This window comes from Brachyhypopomus gauderio, unplaced genomic scaffold, assembly GCF_052324685.1.
Source record: "Brachyhypopomus gauderio isolate BG-103 unplaced genomic scaffold, BGAUD_0.2 sc88, whole genome shotgun sequence".
In the NCBI taxonomy this organism is placed as follows: Eukaryota; Metazoa; Chordata; class Actinopteri; order Gymnotiformes; family Hypopomidae; genus Brachyhypopomus; species Brachyhypopomus gauderio.
The window spans coordinates 431,889-459,127 of NW_027506909.1; the positions used below are offsets into that span (position 1 = coordinate 431,889).

At 46.6% G+C, this 27,239-nt stretch overlaps 2 long non-coding RNA genes across 5 annotated transcripts; both read right to left on the reverse strand.

Annotated features, from left to right (window-relative positions):
• Positions 1 to 6,406: 6,406 nt before the first annotated feature.
• LOC143493521 (uncharacterized) lies at positions 6,407 to 17,007 on the reverse strand. 4 transcript variants are annotated; one of them, XR_013125489.1, is made up of 6 exons: positions 13,047 to 14,455; positions 12,250 to 12,464; positions 11,509 to 11,659; positions 10,739 to 10,777; positions 7,532 to 7,579; positions 6,407 to 6,857 (listed from the first exon to the last, which is right to left on the reverse strand). It is a non-coding gene; the product is annotated as an uncharacterized LOC143493521 (long non-coding RNA). The 4 variants fall into 4 exon arrangements; XR_013125488.1 differs by lacking the exons at positions 6,407 to 6,857; positions 7,532 to 7,579 and adding an exon at positions 10,353 to 10,406 and having other exon boundaries at positions 13,047 to 13,139; positions 13,274 to 14,455; XR_013125490.1 differs by lacking the exons at positions 6,407 to 6,857; positions 7,532 to 7,579; positions 13,047 to 14,455 and adding exons at positions 10,353 to 10,406; positions 16,901 to 17,007.
• A 3,444-nt stretch (positions 17,008 to 20,451) lies between these two features.
• LOC143493496 (uncharacterized) lies at positions 20,452 to 27,090 on the reverse strand. Its single transcript, XR_013125482.1, has 5 exons — positions 26,864 to 27,090; positions 25,812 to 25,871; positions 24,236 to 24,392; positions 21,474 to 21,581; positions 20,452 to 21,122 (listed from the first exon to the last, which is right to left on the reverse strand). It is a non-coding gene; the product is annotated as an uncharacterized LOC143493496 (long non-coding RNA).
• Between the last annotated feature and the right edge of the window lie 149 nt (positions 27,091 to 27,239).

Consider the following 27,239-nt stretch of genomic DNA (forward strand, 5'->3'; position numbering starts at 1 on the left):
AGGTAAATTTGAGGGGTAAAACATACAGAGGACCAAAAGGTGTGCCATATACAGCAGTAGTTGAAAGCCTGCCCTCCCCAAGGCTTCCAGATGGGCTGATGGTCGCTCGTGTCCTAGCTGATGTAAAGAAAGGATTTGTCCCTGTAAGGGTAATGAACCTCTCTGCAAAGCCTGTCATAGTTAAGCCGCATGCCTCAATTGCAGCTGCATTCCTAGTGGAAGGTGTCTCAGCGACTGGGGGTGAGGCAGGTACGACAAGTGATTCCAGGTATGGAGACAATGTTAGGGCTTCAGTGAGGCAGAGAGGGGATGTGCAAAGAGATTTGAGGCAGGCAATGGAGGGAGAGTCTGCTCAGGACCTTTTTTCTAGGCTTGACCTCAGTAGCTGCATCGTTGAGAATAGCAACCAGCTTTCCTGGCTTAAGGAGTTGATAGCCACCAATGCAGATGTTTTCTCTCAGCATGCTCTTGACTACGGACACACGAGGACTGTGCAGCATGACATACCACTGGTTGACTCCAAGCCCTTTCGATTACCCTACCGAAAGATACCACCAACCCAGTACCAACAGGTTAGACGTGCCATAGAGGAGATGGAGGAGGCTGGGGTAATCCGTCCCAGTAAAAGCCCATACGCATCCCCTATTGTTGTAGTCACCAAAAAAGATGGATCACTCAGGATCTGCATAGATTACCGGAAACTGAACTCCTGCAGCACTAGAGATGCCTTCCCGCTCCCTAGAATAGAGGATGCACTAGAGGCATTAGGGCAGGCCAAATTTTTCTCCACTGTTGACCTCACCTGTGGTTATTGGCAAGTTGAAGTTGCAGAACATGACAAGCATAAGACTGCTTTCAGCACTCCAATGGGGTTATTTGAGGCAAACCGTATGCCTTTTGGGTTGCAGAATGCACCCTCGACTTTTCAAAGGTTGATGACATGCTGTTTTGGTGATCTGAATTTTGTTAGCCTGCTCATTTATTTGGACGACATCATTATTTTCTCCAAAACGTTCGAGGAGCATTTGGAACGGCTTCAGGTTGTGTTCAACAGGCTGCGGGAACATGGTTTGAAGCTGAAGCCGCAAAAATGTCAGCTGCTGAGGAAGGAGGTACAGTATCTCGGCCATGTGGTGTCTGCTGATGGCATCAGCACAGACCCTGAAAAGATCAGCAGGGTGAAAGACTGGCCGCAGCCAACAAACCGCAAAGACCTGTTGAGGTTCCTGGGTTTCACTGGGTATTACCGTCGCTTTATAGATGGATATGCCTCAATCGCAGCTCCCCTTTACCATCTCACCTCTGGAAATCCAAGAAAGAGGAAAAGAGGCAAATCACCTGGCGAGGTCATAGTCCCTTTTAGATGGACCAGTGAATGCCAAACTGCCTTCCACACCCTGAAGGAGAGGCTCATCACTGCCCCTGTTTTAGGATATCCAGAGTACAACCTACCCTTCGTGCTGCAGGTTGATGCCTCAGGAGAAGGCCTAGGAGCAGTTTTGGCCCAAGTTCAAGGAGGCGCTGAACGAGTCATAGCGTATGCGAGTAGGACCCTCACCCCGGCAGAAACACGCTACCCGGCTCACAAATTAGAGTTTTTGTCATTAAAATGGGCGGTCACTGATAAATTCTACGACCACCTTTATGGTAATAGATTTACAGTGTGGACCGACAATAACCCCTTGAAATATGTGATGTCCACAGCCAAGCTTGATGCCACTGGCCAACGCTGGGTGTCACAACTGGCCATGTTTGATTTTGAAATTCACTATCGACCGGGGAAAGTTAATTCAAATGCTGATGCTTTGTCCAGAATGTCGCATGGGGAGGTACAGACTGCACTGAGTATGTGCACACAGTGCGTGAGGCCTCAGTGTGAAACACAAGCAGGAGGGGAAAGGGTCACTGGGGCAACCCCCAATCATGTCGAAAGCACTGGAAGTCCCGAGGCACCTGACCAGGATTTGGCAGTCTGTGATGTTTTTGATGGTGTGGGCACTGATGTTTTGCCATCTATGACCAAGCAGGAAATCAGGGCGAGCCAGAAAGCTGATCCAGTGATTGGTCCTGTCTTGCACAGTAAAGAGCGTGATACCAGGCCTGCAGGCGGTGAGCTACGTGGTGGGGGACTGCACAAGCGTCTTCTCCTAAAGGAGTGGAAGAGGTTAGTGGTTAAGGATGGCATTCTGTATCGGCAAACAAGAGCTTGCCAAGATAAAGTTTTAGACCAGCTGGTCTTGCCAGAAACCCTGAGGGTACAGGTGAAGACTGCACTCCATGATGACTCTGGCCACTTTGGTGTTGATCGAACATTCGCATTAATTAGGGAACGTTTTTACTGGCCACGTATGCTTCAAGATATTAAAGTGTGGTGTGAGCAGTGCAAAAGGTGTTGCCTCAGGAAGACACCCTCCACAGGACTGAGGGCTCCACTGACTAGCATTCACACCAGTGCACCCCTTGAGTTAGTCTGTATAGATTTCCTCACGCTGGAGAAATCCAAAGGAGGGGTTGAGAATGTACTGGTGGTCACTGACCATTTCTCACGGTTTGCTCAAGCCTACTCCACTAGGAACCAAAAGGCAAACACAGTAGCGAAAGTGTTGTGGAGAAACTTCTTTTGTAGATTTGGGTTTCCGGCCAAATTATTGTCAGATCAAGGGAGGAATTTTGAAAGTGCTGTGGTGAAGGAACTATGTCACATAGGTGGGGTACAAAAAGTCCACACAACTCCTTATCACCCACAAGGGAACGGCACCACTGAAAGGTTCAACCGAACACTGATGAACATGTTGGGTACACTGCCACCCCACTTGAAGTCCCGATGGCATGAATATGTTGATTCAATGACACACGCATACAATTGCTCTGTCCATGACTCTACAGGTTACTGTCCCTTCTTTCTAATGTTCGGGAGAAATCCTAGGCTGCCAGTCGATCTGATGTTTGGCTTTTCACCTACTAAAGGTACTTGTGAGTACACAGAGTATGCCAGAGACCTCCGGGAGTGTCTGGCTCATGCATATGACCAGGCCAACCGAATGTCCAGACAGGCAAAGACACTACAAAAAAAATACTACGATCAGAAGGCAAGGGTGAGACACTTTCAGCCTGGGGACAGGGTGCTTGTTAAGGTGTGTCACACTGAGAGTAGGCAAAAGCTTGGTGACCGCTGGGAACCCCATCCATACCTGGTAATAAAAAAACAAGCTAGTATGCCAGTGTACATTGTCCGCTCTGAGGAGGATGGAAGAGAAAGGGTGCTCCACGAGAACCTCCTAACACAATGCATGTTCCTTCCAGCAGGAGACAACTTGAAACCAGACACCGATGAGTCTCATAATAATGACACGTTAGCAGATGAAAGCAGCCTGAGCATTGCTTTAGGTGACAGGAGGGGCCGGGATGAGGTTGACCTTGAGGTGGTGGAGGTGGAGCAGGTCAAACAGCCGTTGGATACTACAGACTCCTTGCTTGATGCCGATTCCAGGGAAGGGAACTCGGAGTATGCGGAGTCTGATGTCCAAGTGGAGGATGCTGTGGCCCAGACAGATGATTCTGGAGGCGGTCCAGTCAAAGAGGGTGCGTCTGATCCTCCGAAGGTGTCCCAACGACGCTATCCAGTCAGAGAGAAGCGTGCCCCGAATAAACTGTCCCTCGAGCTGCATGTCACTGAAGCTGAAATGATTCGGCGAAAGATCGAAAGGGGGCGCATGGTCTGGAAGCGTGCTAGAATGCAAAGAAACCTAATGGAAAACACACCCACATAAACACATTTGTAAATGTTCTTGTTTAGCTGTTTGGTATATGGCTAGAAGGCGAGGACGCCTTCACCCAAAGTGGGGGAGGGTGTAAGGTGGAGATGGTAGTTGGAGCCACCAGGTGGCGCACACACGGTGCAGGTTCATTTTTTTGACGTTGCTTACGCGGAGTCATTTTCTGTTTTACTCCGTTAAGGTAAGCCATGCTTATTGTGCTGTTCTAGCTAATCTTTGTAAAACCTGAACGCATTCAAAAAATGTCTTATAGAGTAGAAGTATAATCACCCCAGTGTCATTGGTATACTGGAAATCTGCAATTTTCTGCAAATCTGTTATTTTATGCCTTTTGGCGTTGAGGGAAAGTCGGGATGTTTTAGCGATGGCGGTTTCGTTTGTAGATTTTTAATGTGGAATTCTGGAATGTGTAGGGATTGTGTTTGATTGTGTGTGATCAATATGTTTTGTACATCGTGTACGTGATTTCATATTGTCACATGTCATCATTGGTCGATAATTTTCTGTTTTACTCCGTTAAGCCACTGCCCGCTACGGAGAGTGAATTCTGGAAATAAAGCAGCGCGACCACCTGACGCACCACAGCACGTGTTCCCTGGTTTCTTTCATAACATCTAACACAACGCAGAGCTTCGCTAGGGAACCGCGGAGAGAGACAGGGTTACATATACATTTTTGCACAAAAATGCATGTAGGTGCCCCTAGTATTTTTGTTTACAAACAATATTAAAACGGCGACACATCCTTTCTGCAGCGCCTGAACTGATGACGGTTTTCTGGATATCCGAGGCTATTGTGTACAATAAGAACATGAAGCCATTTTATTTGTTTTAGACAGTCTGTATCCACCTTCTCGCTGTCCTATACAGAAAGAAAAGCAGGAGTTTGTTGGTTTTTCATTGAGTTTGCAGTTTTGCTGATGCATTGGAGAGAAGACTCCCCCTCCTCATTTAGTTACCTACAGTGCAATGCAGTGGCTCAGCTCACAAAGACCTGCAGTGTTCTATCTTGCTGTGCTCTGCAGCAAATGCATCATTTCATCTCAGAGAGAGAGAGAGAGAGAGAGAGAGAGGGGGAGGCGGGGAGGGGGTCGACAAAAATCAATGCTTTTCCTTGTTCTTCCCTTAATTGAAATCCGTTCATTTCTGTTTAACATCTGTTAATTCTCCTTGACTTCTTCTTGTCCTAATCATTTGCTGAAGCTGTGTGAAAAAAATAGTTTTATTACACTCGTGGATGTTTTAGTTGCGCAGATGTCTGGATGTTCAGTGTCTGCATCACTCGTAATGCAACATCAACCTGATAAGCGCATCGCTTCCTGTTTAATACGCTGCGTTATCTAGAACTGTGCCTACTACAGAAAGATGTGAGTAAAGTTCTACTGATACTGGCGCTACGGTTTCATCATGTTACGTTTTGTTTAGTAGGTCTTCCATCGTGATCCCTTTGTGACACGGTAATGTTGTACCGTACCACGAAGTGACTATTCTGACAGCACACTATTACACTACAATAGTAGCCTATACAGTTAGGTTGAATTAAATGTATTTCATAAAAAAATATGAATATACACGCATATTATATTATATTACATCATATTTTTAGATTAACATATTGCTCATTTATATATTTGAAAATATTAGGTTTGTAATTTGTAGGCCTACTTAATATATCGCATACATAAGTAGCCTACATAAGCACATAAAATCTATTAGTAAAATAATTTTTATAAATACATTTTTTCAGTTTGGTTGGAAGCTGCAATTTTGGTCATCATTACCTATCAACTCACAAGCTGACATCAAACTCAAAACAATCAATCAATCAATCAATTTTTATTTATATAGCGCTTTTTACAACAGTTGTTGTCACAAAGCAGCTTTACAAGTGCCGAGTCCTAGCCCCCAATGAGCAAGCCAAAACAGGTTGTAGTTGTATGAAGAAACAGGTCATATAGGTTTTTGCTTCAGTGGGATGAATGTGTAAATTCAGACGGTTTCAAACAGGGAGACAGTTGAAGAGCTTCTGGAATTCGGATGGTTTTGTCCTGTATATTTCAGTGTTTCGCTCAGCCTAACCACTAAGGGCATTGACAGTAGGTGTTGCTAATATGGCAGTATGGACTTCAGTACAATCTAGTTCTGTATCCTACGTCCCATTCAATTAAACTAGGAAATTACTCTTTTCTTTTAGGTTATTAATTCTTTAAACTCCTCTGCATTCTCTAAACTCCTCATCTCCTTTGCTTTTAATTAAATCTATCTGCTAACTGAATGAAATTTCAATAAGGCCTTTTCATTATTAAACCAATGTAATTTAATGTATGCTTTTAACAGATTTTCTGTGCTCCTTCTGAAATGGCCTCACCTTTAGTAAAGGTCTTCTTAAACAAATGAAATGATCAACACTCTAAATGTAGATACAATTCAGTCAACTTTGACACTAATTTGAATTTGAAGCTTCCTTGTTTTAAGCACATACACAGTAGCAGAATAAACATGATTTCACCGCCAAAAGTCCCTCTGACTCACTGGCGAGAGATTCCTCTCACACTTACCCAGCCTGCCACTAGAAAGCGAATCCAAGCAGGAACACTGAACGACACTGAACACTGAGCAAGAATGGTGTAAATTCCCCTTTATTTTTATTGGTGACAGGAAACAAAACAGGTGATACAGTACAACTGAAAACATAAAAAAGTACCTACTGCAATTTAGTTTCTCCAGCCCATGTTGTTGAGCCTAACTTTAGGCGAGGAGTTTCTCGAGGAGCCTGTGGGGCTTTTGTCCCAAAACACAGCAAAACACAACTGATGTAGTGAGGGCACAGGGCAGTCCCGGCTGTGGTGGGAGGGCACAGGGCAGTCCCGGCTGTGGTGGGAGGGCACAGGGCAGTCCCGGCTGTGGTGGGAGGGCACAGGGCAGTCCCGGCTGTGGTGGGAGGGCACAGGGCAGTCCCGGCTGTGGTGGGAGGGCACAGGGCAGTCCCGGCTGTGGTGGGAGGGCACAGGGCAGTCCCGGCTGTGGTGGGAGGGCATACGCAGGGTCTGTGCTCAGTTGACAGCCAGGACACAACCACAGACTGGAAGCATATGGACACAGTGAGAAAACAGCTCCAAAGAACACACAAGTGGTGTGACCACTTAATCCAGAACAGAAAACACATTAGCACATTAGCCAAAGTAAACAGCCAAAGTAAGCGATATATATTAGAATGTTACGGTACCCGTAACGACAGAAAGACGAAGGAAACAAGAACAAAGGAAGTGAGAAATAAATGAAGCGTGGACACAAAGGGACCTTTATTAAAGATCAAACAGTTGGTAAGCATTTGGTGACCAGGCTGGCACTCACAGCAGGTGAGCAGGGCTGAATGAAGGGATGCTCCCAGCACCAACGTCAGGGCCCGAGCCCCCGTCTCTGCTCTGGCGCCGCCCTGGTGGCCGATGGGGCCGGCTCTCCCATGGTGACGAGTTTCTGCGGCAGTATACTTGCTGATTGCTTCGTTCTCACTCCTCACAACAACCAGCTAAGACACTGCCAGAGAAACACTCACAGCAGCCCGTCCTCCGCATCCCGCGTCTGCTCACACGATCCTCGCCCGTGCGTGTGGCCTACTTCCTGGACTCTCCTCAGCCAATAAGCTCGGGCCATTCTTTTTTTTTTTTTGTTTTAAATGAGCTCTTCCTTTGAATGTCCACCAGCTCTCTACCGTAGCTGCTGATGTGAGTGTCGAGATTTCCCTGTAAGATTTACCGTTCCTGATTCCGCTTTCGGTTTCTTGATGATGACACAGAATTCTTCCTGTGAAAAGAAGAAAATATCACATGTTTGGTGACAGACAACATGCTAGTCAATATGACAAGAGTTAACACAATAATGAACATATATCAAATAGTATCATATGCTAAATAAAAAAACCTATGACTAATGCCTTAATAAGAATAATGCATGAGGCTGCTGTATGTGTGTGTGTGTGTGTGTGTGTGTTTGTGTGAAGACATAGGTGGTGTTCTCAATGCTCACTCAATTCACATTAAAACACTGTGTGCAAAATGCTGCATTATGATTATTGTGGGACATACAGTAATTGTCATATGCCTTTGCAAAACACACTGGATTATGACGCCCATAGAACTCATGTCTGGGACATCGGAGACATGTTCACATCTCACAAGTAAAAAACTTGCTTAGAGTGTTCATCAACATACCGTAGCGTTCTGCAATAGCAGTATATCATAGACCAGTACTCTGATAATCGTGCAGCCCTAAACACTAAGGCCAAAAATGGATGGACCTAAAGAATATCAGCTACAGGGAAAGAAAAAAACTGAGAGAGAAAGAGAGAGAGAGGGATAGAAAAGAACAGAGTGGGAGAAAGAGACGGCCACACCTCGAGGAAGGTGAGAGAAATAACAAATAACTCTCCGAGCTATAAAATACAAGTGCCTCATCAACCACAACAACTCTGTGACTCACTTGTTCGCAATGACTCCAGGGTCGGGAGGTTCAGCCTATATTTGCCTTTAAGAAGCTACAGAGGTGAGTGAGTGTGCGTGCTGCTCGTGGGGTGTGCGTTCGTGTGTTGCGCAGGTGCTTGTGAGAGAGCTCGCACGAGGGAGCACTGGAAGTGTGAGAGGAAGGAAGCACGTAGGCCCGGGCTGTGATTCGCTGCGCACCCACGGAGAGGGCGCACAGGCGTTATCGGCCGGTATTCCCCACAGCCGAGCTATTTCAGGCAGCCTGCCTCCCTTCCTTGCGGCCCCCGAGAGAGACGGACCTCGCAGCTGACAGCAGCAGGTCTGCACCACTCACTCAGGATGGAGAGGGAGAGAGTGAATGAGTGGGAGAGGGAGAGGGGAGGGGGGGTGACTGGGAGAGGGGGAGGCAAAGAGAGACAGAGACAGAGTGAGAGAGAGAGAGCGAGCAGGGATTGCCAAGGACAATATGGCCAAGTGTTATCATAATGCGCAATTCATTGTGACTTAGTCCTGGCAGGCAACAGTCACAAGCCTTTAAACCCCCCTCCTGTGACAGCGAATGACCATACATACACCACAATCTCAGCTTATGTTCTAACCTTACACGGCCGCACTAATGTCTGAACGAGAGGTTTAACCATGTTCTCCTCAGTGACTGACTCTTTCGAACAATTCTGTTCGTAGCGTGAGGTCTTAGCGTGGCCCGGATAATAGACGCGTTATCATTAAGGAAGCTAAACCTTGTTCGAGATTCGCCAGTCTGGCACCGGGCGGGCCCGTTTATGGCGGCTGCTGACACAGCATTCCAGGAGGCCGGCGTGTTATCTGTGCCTGAGCACACACACCTGTAATTAGGAAGCTATTTCAGTTAGAGGCTTGGTCTGCTCGCCGTCGCATCCAGGAATGAGTGGAGCCCACAGCCGGGACCAGACGGAACTAGGTGAGGCGTCTCGGTCCCGGCTCGAGCGGCCCGCTGCGGATTATGTTTCTTTCCCAGCCACAGGAGCGTTTAAACCACCGAGCTAAATACAGACACAGACATCAAAGGGATCATAAAACGCTACACGGGGATTTAATCCCGCGATTGTTTAACGGCGGATCAAGAACAGAGCGAACGAGTCGTTAAGCGTTCGTTCCTCTGGCGGCGATGACACGCCCCACCGGAGTGCACGTGCAGGTGAACGTCCTGTCAGTCCAGACGCACCAGGTGGGCGCTCGTGCTTCAGTTGACATCACTAATCACCTCCGTGCGCAGAGAGGCGTTTTGATTAGAAAGGCATGCAAGAGGACATGTTACATGACAAACCCCCGCTACCGCAGAGTGACAATCCATTAATATATTCCAGAGCTTGAGTTGCTGGTGTGAAACGGCAGTAAACAACATACTGATACACTAGAACATATACCCATAAACACACACGCAAACGTCATATTCGTAAAACAATTCATTTAAAAAAATCCCTACCAGGTGGTGCATTAGTGAAATGAAGTGCTGACTGTAAATAGGATCTGTCAGATTTTTCACTTTTAAGTCCATTTCCTCATAGGATAGGTACAGTCACAGTGCCATAGAGTGCGTGGACTAATTATAGGACATAAACTCACCAATACGTGCAAACACACACAAACACAGACACACACTCGCTCACACGCACATGCGCATACACAAACACAGACACACACACACCTCGTGATCCTGTTTCTGCTGAAGTTGCTGTGTTTTATCTGTGCGTGTGTGTCTCATAAGGCGGGTGGCAGGCTACGGCCACATGACGGCAGGAATTCCTCGCTACTTTGGACCTGATGTAATCCCTAACACAGACTTTCAGGAAGTAGGCGAAGAGTGTGTGGCTGCCAGCTGGCTCCAGACACCCGGACCCTGGCGTGCCCAGCCACCAACCCCAACACACACCCCACACACACACCTCACACACTTCAGCCCCAGGGCAGACAGGTGCCACAACTGGACTCACACTGATTGATCTTGGTCTCAAAATAATAAATAGATGATGTCGCTGGTGCATAGTGCATGTTTCCCAAGAACTCGTTCACCTTGAGCAGTGGCAGTGTGATCTTATGGGGGCGTGCTATTGACCGCGTGCTATTGACCGCGTGCTATTGACCGCGTCTGTGGATCTCATGTCTGGCACCTGGAAATAAAACGGGAGAAATAAAGTTCTGCCCCACCAGATTTGTGCTTTCTTATTCCTCGCGTGGTGCGAGGGCAAAATAACACTGGTCTTTTATTTACCTCCCACTTCCAAAAAAACAGAACAACAGAACCCCCCCCCCCCCCCCCCAACGTGCTCATGTGTGGCATGATTGAGCATTAAAAGAAGCCTGGTAGATTCACCAAGAATGCAGCAGTCGCTATTCTGAGTGGAACACATGAATGAGGCAGTCACACAAAGGGACAGACAGAGAGACAGACACAAAGCCTGGGGCAGACAGACAGACAGACGGGGGAATGAGCCACACTCACCTCTCAGGCGTCTCACTGCCAGGACTCCTTCAGACGCAGCTGTGGAGAAAGAGCATAGCAGTGACTCCTCTCTCTCTCTCTCTCTCTCTCTCTCTCTCTCTCGCCTTCACAGAACTACCATGATGTCTTTGTAAAACAGTGTACAACTGGCATTCCCCACGCTTAATCATCTTAAAGGGAAAGTACAATAATATGTGACCTCACAAAAGTTCAACATTATACTGCTAAACTTTCTGGCAATTTTGTTTGCGTTTACCTTTCACAATTATTGAAACGTACGGTTGCCTCAGCTGTAGCTCACAGGCTGATACAGCAGGTTTGGAGGAAATATTAGAAAACTTTTAAGAAATGTTTGTTGTGTTAAAGAAAGAAAAAAACCTGGCCGTAAAAAATAAAAAGGTGCCTGAGAAGGCCGCAGGGCAGAAACTCTCGGAGCCCGAGTGACCGACGGAACACGCTATGGATGCCCCGCAAAGAACGGAAGGCTGAACAGACCAATCTGGGGTGACAAAGTGCAAACATTGCATTCCTAAACAATATCAGCTTACTCAGGAGACTGGTGATCAATGCAAGCTCTATTTGTAGAACTGGACAGCATTAATAATTTAAACACCCCACCTTCCAGCCAGAGGAATACTCTACTACCTGTGTGAAGCTGCCCTGGGCAACTACAACGTGCTGGGAAAGTGCTGGCTAGGAGCACGCAGGTCTGTTATTAGCATGCAGACTTATATATATATATATATAAATAAAGAAGAAGTAGCTCGTACGTGGTAAGGCGCCATCCCCGACGTGTCAGTGGTCTCAGGCGTCTAGTGGTTTCAGCGAACACATTGAAGCGTGGCTGCAGGTTCTAGGAACAGACTGAAGTGTTGTGCTTACACTGGGGATTTTCCAGTGAATGGGACGTCCACCGATAGACTGTTGACCGAAAAACACAAACCGTGAGTACAGTAAGCCTGACTAAACCATTAGATTTCTTCTGTCCATTTTTTTTCTTTTTACTGTTTTTTGTTGTTGTTCACCACCGTCAGAAACGGATCTGTGGACTCATACAGTAAACCAGATTGATTAATTGAGTGCCACGAATCATCACTATCTGTTCAGAGAACAGGACAAGGGTGGTAAAGGGAGCCACGGGTCAAGGATCACAAGCCTTCGTGATGACCGCAGGTCCAGGTGCTGTGAGGGTGAACTCTAAGAATTCTGTCCTGAAAACACGTGGGACGCTACCCAGTAGTATGAGTAAATATATCACACTTTGATCATTCTCATGAACAGAGATCCCATTAGAGTATGTCATTCAATATGAAGCTGCCTCAGTGTGTTTTTAATAAACAGCTAAATCTAAGTGTTGAATGTACACCTGAATGAACATACAGTAAGTTAGAATGGGTTTGACACAGGGGGAATTTACTGTGTATGTTATGAAAGTGGAAGGATAGACAGGGAGAGGTTGACACAGAATATCAAAGGTAATTACACCTGTGAAGTATACAGAGTTCACTCACCTTATCGGGGGTCAGGAACACCGTCACTGCCAGTCCACACAGAAAGATAACGGAACACCTGCAGTGTTCAGTCCTCCCCGAAACAAAAAGGTTCGTCTACTGCACGTCTCTGTCCTCACAGGGTCAGCTGCTGGTGTTGAGCACACGCCAGAGCCTCCAGACAAGCCAGTACAAGTCAAGGCATGTTCCTACACACCAGAGCGCCCTCTGCCTCACTGTGGAGGAGGAGGAGGAGAGAGAGAGAGAGAGAGAGAGAGAGAGAGAGAGAGAGAGAGAGAGAGAGAGAGAGAGAGAGAGAGAGAGAGAGAGAGAGAGAGAGAGAGAGAGAGAGAGAGAGAGTGAGTAAGCAAAAGAAGGAGAAAATATATGAACGCAGTGGAGGAGGTCACAGCATCAGAGAGGACAAACGAGACGTTTCTATTCTCACCATTTTCTGTGACTCCACACAATGACAGTGCTCTAAACACGAACATTCAAAATGGCTATGAAGAAGCTTGGTGCATTAGATAATATATTTTACAATTTCAAAAAGCTATGTTGCAATATAAATAACTACATATAAATAGTGCAAAGCTGTTTACTATGGAGGTAATATTTATGACGCTGAAATAATGTAAAAATGGCATAATGTGTATTACTGAAATAATGTTATAATGTATATTACCCTTTAACATTACATTTAGGTTTTCTACATTTAAATATTAACAATCCATATAGAATTGCATCATACTGGAGCAAAGATCTGCATTATAACTGTCATTATAATGAGTTGTAAAATCTTGAGAAGTTTGTCTCACCAAATAGTTGATATTGCCCCTCCTGGTGGTCAGTTTAGTAAAGCATGGAAATTCAACCTGAGTAAAGGCACCTGCAACACTGTACTGGCAACACTGTAGAGCATAAAACACCGAAACACTCAGAATCAGGATGTGTCTAAATGAATGAGTCATCGTTTTGCTGTAAAAATTTTTTACACTTATAGGAGGTGTCAGATAGTTGAAATCAATACGGTCTGAAAAGCCACCTTCGTGTTCTTCTGTTTGCATCTTCTGTGAAATTGACCTGAAGTTAATCACATCTGTCAAATAAGTCCCTTTAAGGGTTTTATTATAGACATTAGTCATCCAGTTGAGCATAAACTGTAGAAGGTACTGTAGAAGACTGTAGAAGATACTGTAGAAGTTACTGTAGATGGCTTCGGCATGGACTGTGACTTTATGATCAGCTTCCTGCAGAAAGTTTATCACTAGGCAGTTACAGTACAGTAAGAGTTCCAGTACAGTAGCACAGGTTTCTCTCTCTCTCTCTCTCTCTCTCTCTCTCTCTCTCTCTGCAGTCTGGGATGCTGTACACTGCTGAGCTGAGACCGCACTCCACTGCATCCGATTGCTCTCACACTGATGACCTTATCAATAAATGAAGCAAAGTCACGAAGGCAAGCGTTTGCCATTTCCAGAGCCGCACGCTGTTCCGCGCCGTGGCGTTTCTCCCTGCTGGGCTGTGATTTCGCCTAGCTCTGCCAAAACTTCTTCATCTCTCCTGCCTTTTACGCTCTTAGATGCGCTTCAGCATCTAAACCTCCACCGTTGCACCAAGTCACTTCCTAAGTGGGGCAGACGGACTTAAAAGTCATCGTTGAGGTGGCCCGGGACAAGGGTGGCCGGGCTGTGGTGGCCGGGCTGTGGCTCCGGCGTGCGGGTGGCCTGTGCAGCGCTGCAGTAGAAATCCGCTTCTCCCCTCTCCCCTCCCCACAGCCCTCCACCGCTTTGCCCAGTGAACCGTAACGCTTCAAATGTGCCGCCGTGTCGCTCCACGTCCGCCGATGAATGACGTGCTTCGTCCTGCACGCTTCCTTTCCAAGTTCGGTGTACGGATGGTGCAGAGGAAAGAAAGAAAGAAAAAACCCAAAGTATAAAATGCCGGGCGCCAACATCCCGTCCTGTAAGCACAGCGTGTCATGAGTGAGCTGCATGCGCGCCGGTTGCTCTTTTATCAATGAGTGGAGGAGTCAGTTAGGGACAAGCGAGGAATCCTTACTCCAGCAAGTTCAAAGCTTGCTGCATTGATTACATCATCGGAAGTAGAGCACTAGTACGGGACAATGCACCACTGGGGGAGGGGGGAGGTAATCAGGCTAATCTTACTACTCTCGCTCGCCAGTGTCCAGTACATAGACGGAGGGCAGATGCAGGCTCAGGGCTGCCGAGCTCAGCAGCACCCCCCCCCCCCCTCCCCCGATACCCCCCTCCTCCCCCACACACCCCCCTCCCCCCTCCCTCTTCAGCAGTACACGTGACGGCACCTTCTGCTTGAGCCACTGCTGCCGCCATGCTAGCCCAGCACTGCAGGAGCTGTGCAGCAGGACACTGCAGGAGAACCTGCCAAGCTCTCTCTCTCTCTCTCTCTCTCTCTCTCCCCTCTCTCACTCCCCTTCTCTTCTCTCAATCTCTCTCCCTCACTCTCCTCTCTCCGTAACCCTCTTTCTCTCTCTCCTTTCTCTCACCTCTGTCCTCTCTTTCTCTCTCTCATCTCCCCCTCTCCCTCTCTCCTGTCTCTCCCTCTCTCCTGTCTCTCCCTCTCTCTCTCTGTCTCCCTCTCTCTCTGAGTCTCAGCATCTGTATGCTCTCACATGGGATAGAGATATGGAAAAGTGCTTTTTTGTCTACAGAAAAAAACCATGTGAACAGTACAAACATGCTCACAAGGCAGTATACTGGGCAACCACTCACTCTCTCTCTCTCTCTCTCTCACTCTAGAGAGAGAGAGACAGACTGGAGATAGAGGAAGAGAGGGGGTAGAGTTATAGCGAGAGACTGGTTAGAGGAGAGAGGGGGAGGTAGAGATCAAGAGCGAGGCAGAGAGAGAGAGAGGGGGGTAGGAAGGGGGTAGTGTGTGAGAAGACGGGACAGAGAGGATGCAGAGAAGCATCAGGTGATGCCGCAGTTGAACCCCCCCCCCCCCCCCCCCCCCCCCCCCAATCCAGAGAGGAGCTGGGGGAAACTGCAGTTTCTGCTAACGATGCTGGGTACCTGACAGTGATGCATCGCCCCTCACAGCGTCCGTCCTGTAGAACTATCTAAATCCTGCTCTGTGGTCTGCGAGCCTCTGGATGTTAAAGCCAGACTGGAGCATCTGTGTGTGCGCACGTTACTAGAGGACATTTATGCTCACGCTGCTCACGAGGACCTTGGGAGCAAACAGAATGAATTCCACGAAAGAATTTTAGACTGCACTGTATCTGAGTCATGTGATCTTTTCCCTTACGTTACGTTAGGTTACATTACATGCACCTTACAGGAGGTTTTGCCGTAGGCTAATGCTCAGTGTAATGGCTAAAGTTGAGACTGCATGTGGATTGGAGTCAGGGCTCAGCTCTGTGTAGAGTTAACAAAAGAGAGAACAAACCTGAACACCTATAGCAAGTCCTGCAGCAGACGAAGAGTTATGGGTCTATAGATAACCCGCCATTCTAACCCCTCCCCCATGCCTGCACATCTCTCTCTCTCTCTCTCTCTCTCTCTCTCTCTCTCTCTCTCTCTGCACACACTTCTTGGCCAGTAGAAGGCAGGACAGTAGGCCACAGGGTTGAGTCATCTAATAAAAAATTAATCAAGTCAATCAACCTAATGTCACACTGGACAAGCGGCTATTTTTTCATTTATGCTGTCGTACACAGACCCGCACGTGTGTACAAACACACACAAACACACACGCACACACACACACACACACACACACACACACACACACACACACACACACACACACACACACACACACACTCTTATGCACCTGCTTGGTTTAAACTCAATGTCAAAATCTTCTGTCTAAGCTGTATCAGAGGGTTTTGTTAATGTGACCCAGCTAGCTGACAGGGTTCATTTCTGCAGTGTGAACGTTCTGTCCCAGCTAGGCCGCCCTTGATACATGTCTCCACTTTCACTTCTGCTGCAAACCCATTAACTCTTTCTATCCTGGCGCACGCACACACACGCGTGCACACACACACACACACACACACACACACACACACACACACACACACACACACACACACACACACACACACACACACACACACACAGAAACAGAAACAGAAACTACTGCTTCACTGTGCTAGAGCAAGAGAGCTGCGATTAGCGCAGTGCTGAATAAGATGGGTCACTCTCTTTATTTATGGCGTCAGATATGGATCCTACCTCCGCAACGCTGCTAATCTCCACGCCAACATCCGGCCTCTCCTCCGAGCGCTCTCCGGCTGTTAGTCAGCTTGCCTCCGCTATTTAAAACCCGTGCCATGTGTTGGGACGCGCGCGGGAAGCAGCCGCCGGCTGGTGCAAACCGTCCGTCAGCCGCGCGGGAGGCTCACTGCAGAAGCGCCCTCGTCCAGTCAGGTGATCTGGGCTCTCTGATGAGCCGTCCTGAGCCTGGCCCAGGTGGAAGAATTACTCTTCGCTCGGAGGTGAATGCCAAACAAATGCTTCGATACGCGCCAAAGCCCCAACGCATAATTTTCACACGCAAGAGCTAAGCCTTCATAGGAAAGAAGAAAGTTGTTTGAGGACCCCTCATCCCCTGAGATGAAGGGAGAGAGAGAGAGAGAGAGAGAGAGAGAGAGAGAGAGAGCAAGCATAAAGTTCCGTATACTCACTTAGCCTCTTCTCTTCCTGGGATGCCGAGCCTTCAGTGACCGGTAAAGTTGACTGCAGCATTGCCTCCTGAACGGAATGACATTGTTCGCTCACGCTCTCCCTCGCTTTCTCTCTCTCTCTCATTCGCCTTTCTCACCCGATCCCTCTCCCCTCCCCCTCCTCCTCCTCCTCCTCCTCCTCCTTCGCTCCCTGGCGCTCCAAACTGCACAGCTCAGCAGTGTTTCCCTACTGCCGCAGAAGCTCCTGCATGAGCGAGAGTGGCCGTGACTTTTAAAGGGGAACGCAACCTCAAGGGTCGGCCCGCCACTCTACCCCCCCTCATCGCCTCCAATCACTAGTACCACCCGCCTCCCCCTCACCTGCATCAGCTGGACTAGACACTGCTGAGGTGGAGACGAATGGACCACTTGTGTGTGTCCCCCCCCCCAGTTCAGTGTTCTGAATAAAAGGGTGACCCTTTTTGAGAGTGAAATATGTTGCACTCACCGTGCTGGGACCGCCCGTCATCACAGCTGACACTGGCCTAAATCTACATAATGAGACTACATCTACAGCCTTTCGGCGATGGTTACGGCACTTTGAATGCCACGCTGAACTCAGAACGTGGGTCTGCGGGTCTGCGGGGCCCGAGTGGTGCAGCGGCGATGTGCCTCATCGTGAGTTTGCTGGTTTGAGCCATTTTGAGCCATCTGTGATGTCACAGCCGTCCGTGGCCTAAAGCTCAAGGGAGCAAAATTTGGCGCTACTCTCTGGGTGGGAGGGATAGCATCACTCTGTCCCCTGACAGTAGCCAATCATAGATGTGTGTTTGCTCCTGCTTGCTGACGAGGGCAGAGGGAAGCAGTAACCCATCTGTGGTAATGAGGAGGAAAAACAGCATGGCAACCTGAAACTGCATTTTACCAGCATCTTAAGAAATTGGATCTGGGGGCGTTCAAGGTCTGTCAGGGCTTGCATTGCATGCAGCAGGTCAACTGTCTATGAGTGGGACAGATACATTACCAGTGGAAAGCAACATATCTGACAGAAGACAGCCACAAAAGCATCTCCACGACGGAGATGATTGTAGCCTGCCTCGTGTTCTACGCAAGAGACATCTTGCCACGCAACTGGGATGCTGAGGAAGACCGTGGGCCGTGACGAAGACCGTGATTGGAGCGATCTCTGCCGTGGGGAGCGTGAGGGAGATCTGTCCCTCTCTGTAGACGGTAAATCAATCTGGACTGCACGGCCTCCCCATCAGAAGGGTTGAAGGTGCAGTCCTGCAGCAGAGCACATCGTTCATCTCCGCAGGCCCACACTACTGCACCTCCACTGGCCTGAGAAGCTCCCAACAAGCCCCGATCCTTCTGCCCTGCACTACGCCAGCACTGCTCCCATGCGGAAGCTTCCAGAAATGGAATGTCATCGCGGTTACATGGGCCAGCTGCGGTTCTAACTGCTTTCCATCTCACCGTTCCATTTGCTTTCGCTCCTAGAGATATTCGGATCGAGGGAGCCGCATTTGAACTTGCGCCCCTCTGTGCTGATGTAGCTGTTTAGGAACCCTGCACCTCATCTTGTACAGATGGTTCAGCACATCCTGTTTTAATTCTCCAATGACAACCATCCAAAGATGCTTATCAAACGAGGGAGAAAGATGAATAATCGCATGAGCTCATCAAAGTCCATCAACCCGCTCTCGCGTAAGAACCGGCCGACCCGCACACACGCAGGCTCACACGCTTACACGCACGCTTGCCCATACTCACGCTGGGGCCTATCGAGTTCCCTGCCACGCTCCTGCCTGGCGTGCCGTGCTGCCTGACGCGGGCGAGACCGCCCTCCCCCGTGGCCTCTCTGTCCTGAGCGGCGGTAACAGCATCTCCATTGATGAATAAAACACAAGTGGGGGCCCTCTTACACAGCTGATCGCGTTACCCCCCACCGCTTCACCTGACGCCCTTAGTCAGCTGCCACCGTGTACCCCCATGCCCCCTGCCCTGCCTCCATCACACCACCAACTCCTGCTCCTCCCTACAGACTTCCTCTCCACCTGCCGTGGTTGTGTGGTGAGGTACTGGTGGTGGGGATTCTTTCTGTTTCAGTCCTCTGACTGCACGTAACGAAGCCCGTCATGATCGGGTCACATTTTTCTTCGATGTCCGCTCAGATGAACGTCCACGAGCAGGAACGCAGATGCTTGCCTGGTTTTATGCATCTCTGTGTCGTGCAGTGCAGATCTGGCCTCACATCATCTTATTTCAGATGCTTCTCAATACTGCATGATGTGTTGACATGGCCCTTCTACGCTGAGGTGAGTTATAGAAGAGAATAAAAAGATGCACCAGAGTCAGCATGCATGTTCGCTGCGTGTGTGTTCACCTGCTTCATTTCTCCAAGTTATTGATCAAGCCCATAAATGGAAAGAGCCACATAAATTTCATTGATCGCTCAGGTTAACCGGCAGTCACAGTCAGTCCTCTGCAGACCCGTCGGGTTAGCGCTGTAACCGAACCCTCACGTTTGCTCAGTCTGTCCCCACTCTGGGCTGACAGGGACAGCTGTCCGCCCCCGTGAGCAGTGCTGCAGCAGGAGACACTCTGCCACTCAGCACCAGCTGAGCGGATTTATGAACCGATGGAACCGTCCCTTAGCCCGAGCAGGCCACTGCAATTAATTCACGGGGCCAGTGACTCTCATCTGACCTCATTTTTTTATTTTTTATTGAAGCAGGGCAGATTGCTCCCTAGGCTAAGATTGCTGCAGAACACACACACACACACACACACACACACACACACACACACACACACACACACACACACACACACACACACACAGAGCCCATACGTTACCCTTCCCCAAAGATAGTAAATATTTTTTTCATTTTCCTTGTGTTTTATGTACCTAATGCATTTCCTATTACAGTGCTCTTAAATATTTTGCCAGTATCCTTCATCACCAATGATGCATTTCATATTTGGAAGGAGAAGTCTATTCTCATACACTTACAATTCAAGCCTTCACCAGTTAAAAAGATTTAGATTTAAAAAATCCCAAGTTTGTGAGTACTCATATCTCTAGTCTAACACACAATAGCACCTTCAGTAATAGATCGGCTACATTTGGGTCTCCTGGGTTTGAGGCGGTAGACAGCGTGTCCCGAGGAGAGCCCGGTCCCGCTGCAGGAGACCCGCGAGGGGAGGAGTGCTGGCTGCTAGTGCCTCTCCACACTGCCCCTCAGTTAAGCGGCTTCCAGGAACTGTTCGCACGACGGGTCGGACACTTCTGGAGTGGCTGTGCTCACGGCTGCTGCCTTTTATTGCAAGGAAATTCGTTCTGACCCCGCGAGCTGTCTGAACCCACTCCGTTTCTAGCCTTGATTCTAGTGGCCCGGGATGTAATGAGCAAACTCGAAATAACTCGTCCAGGGAGAGGCGACTGGAGAGGGATTTTGGTCTCGACAATGAGATGCTCTGCATTCCAATCATGTTTTTACACCTCTGGTGGAGGCCCCATAGCCAAACGTGCACTTAATGAAATAAGCTTTAATGGGTGGTTTAACTCTTCAATGAAATATTAAGCAGCTTGTTGAGGTTGAGCGTGGTTATTACGACATGCCCACAGTGACCATATACGCCGCCATTCTAGAAACGCGGCGGAGGGAAGCGTTGACAAGCACTAGGGTGTACGGCAGAGCGCGCAGGAGCTGTTACTCAAGTCAGCCTGCCTTCTTCACGCAGCTTTACTGAATGAACCAATTAGATTACCGTGCAGGCCTATGCCAAGCGCCTACGGTCAATACTCGTCCACAAAACTATCGAACAAAAAGGGGAAAAGGATTTAGTTACTAACCTATGCAGTCCCTTCTTGAACATTAAGGATTTGTTTATGCATTGTACACGTGGACACTGCATTTCATACAAGTTCTGCATGGGATTGCAGTCAGTTGACCTCATGTCTCTCTCTTGAAGAGTGGATTGGCTAAGTACCAAAGCGGGGCCTTAGGTTATAAGGATAATATGTTTTGGCACCATCTGAAGATTTATCTTTCTGCCGTGGTCCTATCATCGTCTGCTACAACACGTCGGTCCATGCAGGTGTGTGAGTTCTGGCAGGGAGCTGAGCTCTGCAAGCAGGTAGCTTTCCAGGTGACGTCCGCCTTAGCTCATAGTCCACACTTTTTCAAACATCTCCTCTGATTTCTGCTCTGCTTGAGCATTTATGGGGGTAGAACTTCTGATAGAGGGAAAAAAGAAGAAACAAAAAAGGCCTATAAATCCAAGAGTGTTTATCCAGATAGAATGTAAACTAACATCTTAGCGAGCCATAATCAGTAGCATTCTATGCCATTTCTATGGCTATGTTATAAAGTAAAGACATTGATCAAGTCCACCACACCCTGTGTACTATATTTGGAAGAAGTTAAACTGTATAGTTACAGACTTATTACATTTTTTTTTACTAAAATGTTTAGATAAATGAGTAATAGAAAATCGTTTTTCAATTTAAACTAATAATTTTAATTAACTTGGTGAACCCTAATTTCTTTCAATCCAATTTCCAATAATACTGAACGTCCACTATTACCTATGCTATGTCTTGCATAAAAGTCAGTCACTTCTGAACTCTGTTGGTGTTCATCAAGACAAGCGAGACCGTAGCTCACCCTGCTTCCAGAAGATCCCAGAAGATTCTCTAATGGCGATATAAGAAAGTGGCAGTGTGATAAGCATCGTGTGTTCTCTACAAATGGACCTGGTCACAGTAACCAAGCAGGTCATGCAGTCAGATTATGTGTTCAGGTATCTGTACCTAAAAGGTAATTACTGTATCTTTCTATGGAGTCACTTCATTTATAAAATAATTCAAACACTTGGCAAAGGTTGCTGCTTTTTCTGCAGGACACTGAAAGCGTAGGTTTTTTTTTCCTGCTCTAAGGAATCTCAGGATAGATCTGCTGCTTTGCGGAACACATCAAGGCAGAACACTTTGCAGTACAGCATTTAAAGAGACAGTGTGCCATTTAAAGAGACAGTAGGCCATTGCCTGATGTGACCTAAAGAGAAAGCATTCACTATGCTCCAATTTTTATCCAACACACCTGTATTACTTATTTCCTTTTATTTTCCTACAGATGACCTTTTAAGAGTTATGTGCTCTTTGCTTGCATAATAAATTTAAATGAGATGGTGCTCTTAGTAGAGTATACATTTAGTATACTTAGTATACATTTAAATTCAGATTTCATGTTACTACTCAAACTCATTATCAATATTATCCACATTATCAAAACATAAAAGAATACACGAGATTGTTCATCCCTTCAAAATTATAATCAAAGATTGCTGCAGTTCAAGGGCAAAGTATGATTCACTTGCTCATTAAAAGAAAATTATTCTGCATTTTGTAAAAATTATCTCTGTTAACGTACAGCAATTTGAAGAAATCTGGTAGTCTATAAGGAGCTAAAATGTATTCACAGTTACGATTACTGAAATCATTAGATCGTGCACAAACACATATACTGTAGTGAGCTAAAGGAATGACCTCATATTTCACCTTGAGCAAAGACAGGACATGCTTTTGAGTACTCAACACAAGTGCCTGCGTTGAAGCTGCTGCTTCATTCTCAGTAGACCTTTTACAATTCAGATCAGAGATCCTTGTGCCTTAGAAAAGGAATCCAGAAATAAGTAAAAATCCTTGCAGGGAATTGTTCTAATCATCTTGAAGCATAAAGTGTCATCCTGTGGTCATTCTGAAACCGTTATGACAAATCATATACAAGATATGAAGACAATCAGAGACGCGGTTTCGTATTCTTCGCTTTTTTAAAAGTAAGAAGTTTATATGATGTCGGTGTGTCTTTAGATTTTTTTCACACATTCTGCACAACTGCCATTGTTATGACCGAATACGTGTGAAGTCTTGGCTTGAATACATCGTTGTTGTTTGTTAACGTCAGAAAGAGCAATGGCTCGAGTTTCTCAAAAGCTGCCTATATGATCAGTGTGTTGAAGCAGCAGTTTGTCATAATGTGATTCCTGTCTGGCATTGACGAGAGGTTGAACTTGGGCCAATAGCGGCATGTTCCAAGATTATATATATATAGATATAGATATATACAGTATATATCTATATATATATATATATATATGAAAACAAATACACATACACACAGACAAACATTTTATACCCCTTTTTTAGTGATCACAAACTTCCCGTCTTAGAGAACAATAGAGAAAAGAATCTTTTTGCTAGTACTCTCGGAACACTACAGCTATGAATGAATTGTGGAGTGAAACGTTCTGCAGTGTAAATCGGTCCTAGCGCTAAGATCTGGGCATCATGAATACATACAGGCACAATCTGCACCCACTGCTGTATATGCCGAATATAAACGCTGACCTGAATAAAGGTACAGAGTCTTTTTTCCCTGCCACCCATATGAAGGCCACATGTCATGTTAGGTGCAGTGTGCTCTCACAAATAACGTGCACAACACTTATCAAAAGAAGCTAACCTAAACTGAAATCAAAGCTAGTCAGAAAAAGAACAACAACACTGCTTTCAAAACTCTGGCCTCTTTGAGTGTTTTGTGTGCGCTGCAGGTCTTTAAAAGGTTCATTTCCCATGGTGGATTCCTTCCTCATGGAGAGCCCAAGGAGACTGCAGCAAATGGGAGACTGCCTGTCTAGGGTCCACCTGTGATCCCCCATAGCCGTGATTTAAAGCCGATTGCCTGCCTTTCTCTTTCAGGAGCAATGCACCACCGAAGTCCTGCAGGCAATTTGACAAATGAGCAGCGATAGGAGTGGAGGGGGGCCGTATGCACTGCAGCACTGTACACCCCCCCTAATGACCGCAACCAATGCACAAGCGCATGCATACATGTGTGTGCGCATGCGTGCCCACATGCTCATACGTACATTTACACACACACACACACACACACACACACACACACACACACACACACAAACACACACACACCTTACTCCCAACTGCAGTGCACCTGGACTGATGCACTGCATTTTTTTTTATGTAACGCTGAGATGTTTGGCTTCAGTAAGCAGTCATCTCCCACCATGACCTCCACTACGTAGACGTGAAAATTGGCTGTAAGGCATTCCTTGAACTCGCTCTCTAGCCCAGCACAATAGTTGTTGTGTTTAGAAAGCATATTAGGTTCAGTCAGCTACCAGATATTTGCAAAAGAATGTCATTAATGGCATTCTTTACTCTTTTTCCAAGTTACTGTCAAAATGTCTTTTTTAAAGGAAAGAATCCAATAGCAACTGCACACGGTAAAATCACCTCACATCCTGACGCATCATGCTCTCACTCACCTTGACGTGAAACCTGGGGGGGGGGGGTGTTGAGTTGGGCCTCCCCTGACTCGTCAGCAGCCCCCCCCCCAACCCTATAGGAGAGCTGTGTTCCGGGGGTCTGCCCGCACGATGGCACGAGGCATTGATTACCTCAAGGCGGAGGGATTTGAAAAGCCTGGCGGAAAAAGAGGAGGAGTAAGCTGTCCGCCTCGCAGCACTGCCTGTGTGCGTCTCCTGCAGATAGCAGCAGCCTCAGCAGATTGTGCCACTGCTGCACAGGAAAACGTGAATTTACTCTCCCGGACAGCTGAGTGCTGGTAATTCAAGTTGCAGCCCTCCGACAACGCCAGCCATGGGAAGGTGCTGCATTACATTACGCGACCTTTATCCTCATCCTTAAGAGCAATGTACACACAAGGTCAAGTATGAAATAAAAGCATTAAAAACATTATGTGCTTTCAACACATATACTGAACATCAGGTTTACACAAAAAATATATATATATAAATGGTATATATAAGGTGAACAACAGAAATTATATTTTATAAGAGTTACTCTAGAATTTGTTTATGAATGTAAAGATTCTTATGGATTCCAATGTACGTCTACAGAAACAGTCAAAAGAACAGATTTTTGCTATTAGTAAAGTAATAGGAAACTGGACGATTTTTTAGCACTTTTGACCTTGACAAATTAACCATGACACAGTGGCAAACATTTTCAAAAAATGTTTTATAACAAAAAGTATGCATTTTTACAAGTTCTACCATGGAATGCTGCAGCACATAAAGGTCCACATACCAATTAAATAAACCAGATAATAGTTGTTAAGACAGGATAACAATTAACTCGGTCTGTAAAGACTGTACAGAAATAACCATTTCAATAGTACATGTCATCGGTTTTAAAATAAATGAAGCAAATGTATTGTGCCCAGGATATTTAGATATATTTCACATTACAATTGCTCAAACAGTTTGAAAATGGTTTGATTTCAGTCTTTATACATTATAAAGGTTTTTGTTATTAGACTCCACTGTGTGGACACTGGGAGGCAGTAAAGAGTTAAAGATCTCCTACTTCTTAGAGGGCCACTAGTCTCCAATCTTATTATAGCTCCAATTTTGTGAGCGCAGGGCCACAAAATGAGTCACTCTCTCTAGTCTGAGCCTCCTTTTCGTAAGCAAATGGCTTATAAAAATAACAAAAGATTAACATTTTTTATTTAAAGAAACAGCACATTATGACGTGCTTGGAGTTGACTGCATGCAAGATTTTAAATAGTTAAATCTACTCTACTCCATTTACTAAAACTGCATTTTCCTACATTGCTCCAAGTTATTCATATGTTTTCATCATATCAGTCCATGATTTCATGGGGGAAATAAAGTGGTATGTGGTGAAGAAACTCTCTGGAGGAGTAGCTGCAGCATCTGGTCAGAGGGATTTACAGTTGTACAGCCTCACCATGCACAAGGCTCAGCGTGACTCGTTAAAGAGGGTGGCGATTATTACCGACGTCGGGGGCCGACAGTGTGGTTACCTCATGTTACCAACTTTACTTTTAGCATGACATAATTCACACTCACGTACCTTCGAGCCCAGCATCCATTTCTGAGAAGAAAGAAGCGCTTGTGAAGCAATCTCTGGAGGCTGTGGTGGGGAAACAGAGAGAATGAGTCACCCGGAGCTGTGCAGGCATCTGCTGGAGGTCTCCGCTCGATGTCTGGTGGTGGTGCAAGCAGCTAAACACAGCCAGTCCAATACTGGGCTACTCAGAGCTCCTCCATAGGTTTATGTCCATTAGACATGGCTGCCCATTTGGGGAGGCAGAGTTCTCATGCATTACAAGTCTGACATGCGGTAGACTTGCTGCTCCGTTTACGTTTTGATAATCTGATCATCTGTACCTGTAAACATCCACAAGGTAATGGCAAAGCCCATTGTCCCACTCTACTCTGTGGGTCTCGTCATGTGGGGTCCTTCTCGGTTTTTGTAGCTGATCAAGGACACAGTGGATGCAGGAGAGAGCAAACTATGAAGTGTGTGTGTGTGTGTGTGTGTGTGTGTGTGTGTGTGTGTGTGTGTGTGTGTGTGTGTGTGTGTGTGTGTGTGTGTTTTCTTTGTTTCCACGTAAGAGACCTCAGATGTTGCAATTTTTTCAGCGATGGAGTCAGTTTCTCCCTCCATAAAGTTGTGCAACTCTTATTTCAGTGCCACAACATAACCATATAAGCATGAAATATCACTGATGGCATACAGGCATACATCAGTCATAAATACACATGCAACAACAAATAAACCAGTAATACAGGAACAGACCTCAAACGTTATTGTCTAACATGAGTTGAGCAACCATGCTGATTGAAGCCTTCCAAGTCTGAAGTGTGCACAGCACTTCCGAACACAAGGGGACAGTAAAGGCTTTTTACAACAACGCACAGCTCCCCTGATGCCTACAGCGCTCTGCTGTTGAGCATTACTGTAAGATCCCGCCGCGTCCCCCGCGAGTTCTGGGCTAAAGAAGAGTTGCCACCCCACCCCACCCCACCCCACCACCCTCCTCGAAAATTAGAAGCCACCAGGTGGGCTTGGCCAGGGAGGCATGAGATATTGTGAAAGCTTTGTGGATGAGTTGTGCATACCTCCAGACAGCTGAGGGTGTTAATAAGCCTGGCTGTCTGTTGAATCATATGGAAAACAGCCACTGCGCCCATGAGCGAGGAGCTTTCATGAGTGAACTCACAAAGGGCGCATCCAGACAGGTGCTCAGGAGCACACAGCAGAGTCGAGCGGTCATTCCAAAAGAGGAAGTGTGGGTGGTGATGTACCTTTAACTAAATACTTCACTGCCCTGTTGTTTGCCTTAAGTAAACACATGAGGTTATTAATAAATTCTTCCTGCATTTTAGCCTATTTTATATATATATATATATATATATATATATATATATATATATATATATATATATATATATGCATGCGAGAGAGAGAAAGAGAAATTATAAAATTGTACGTTCA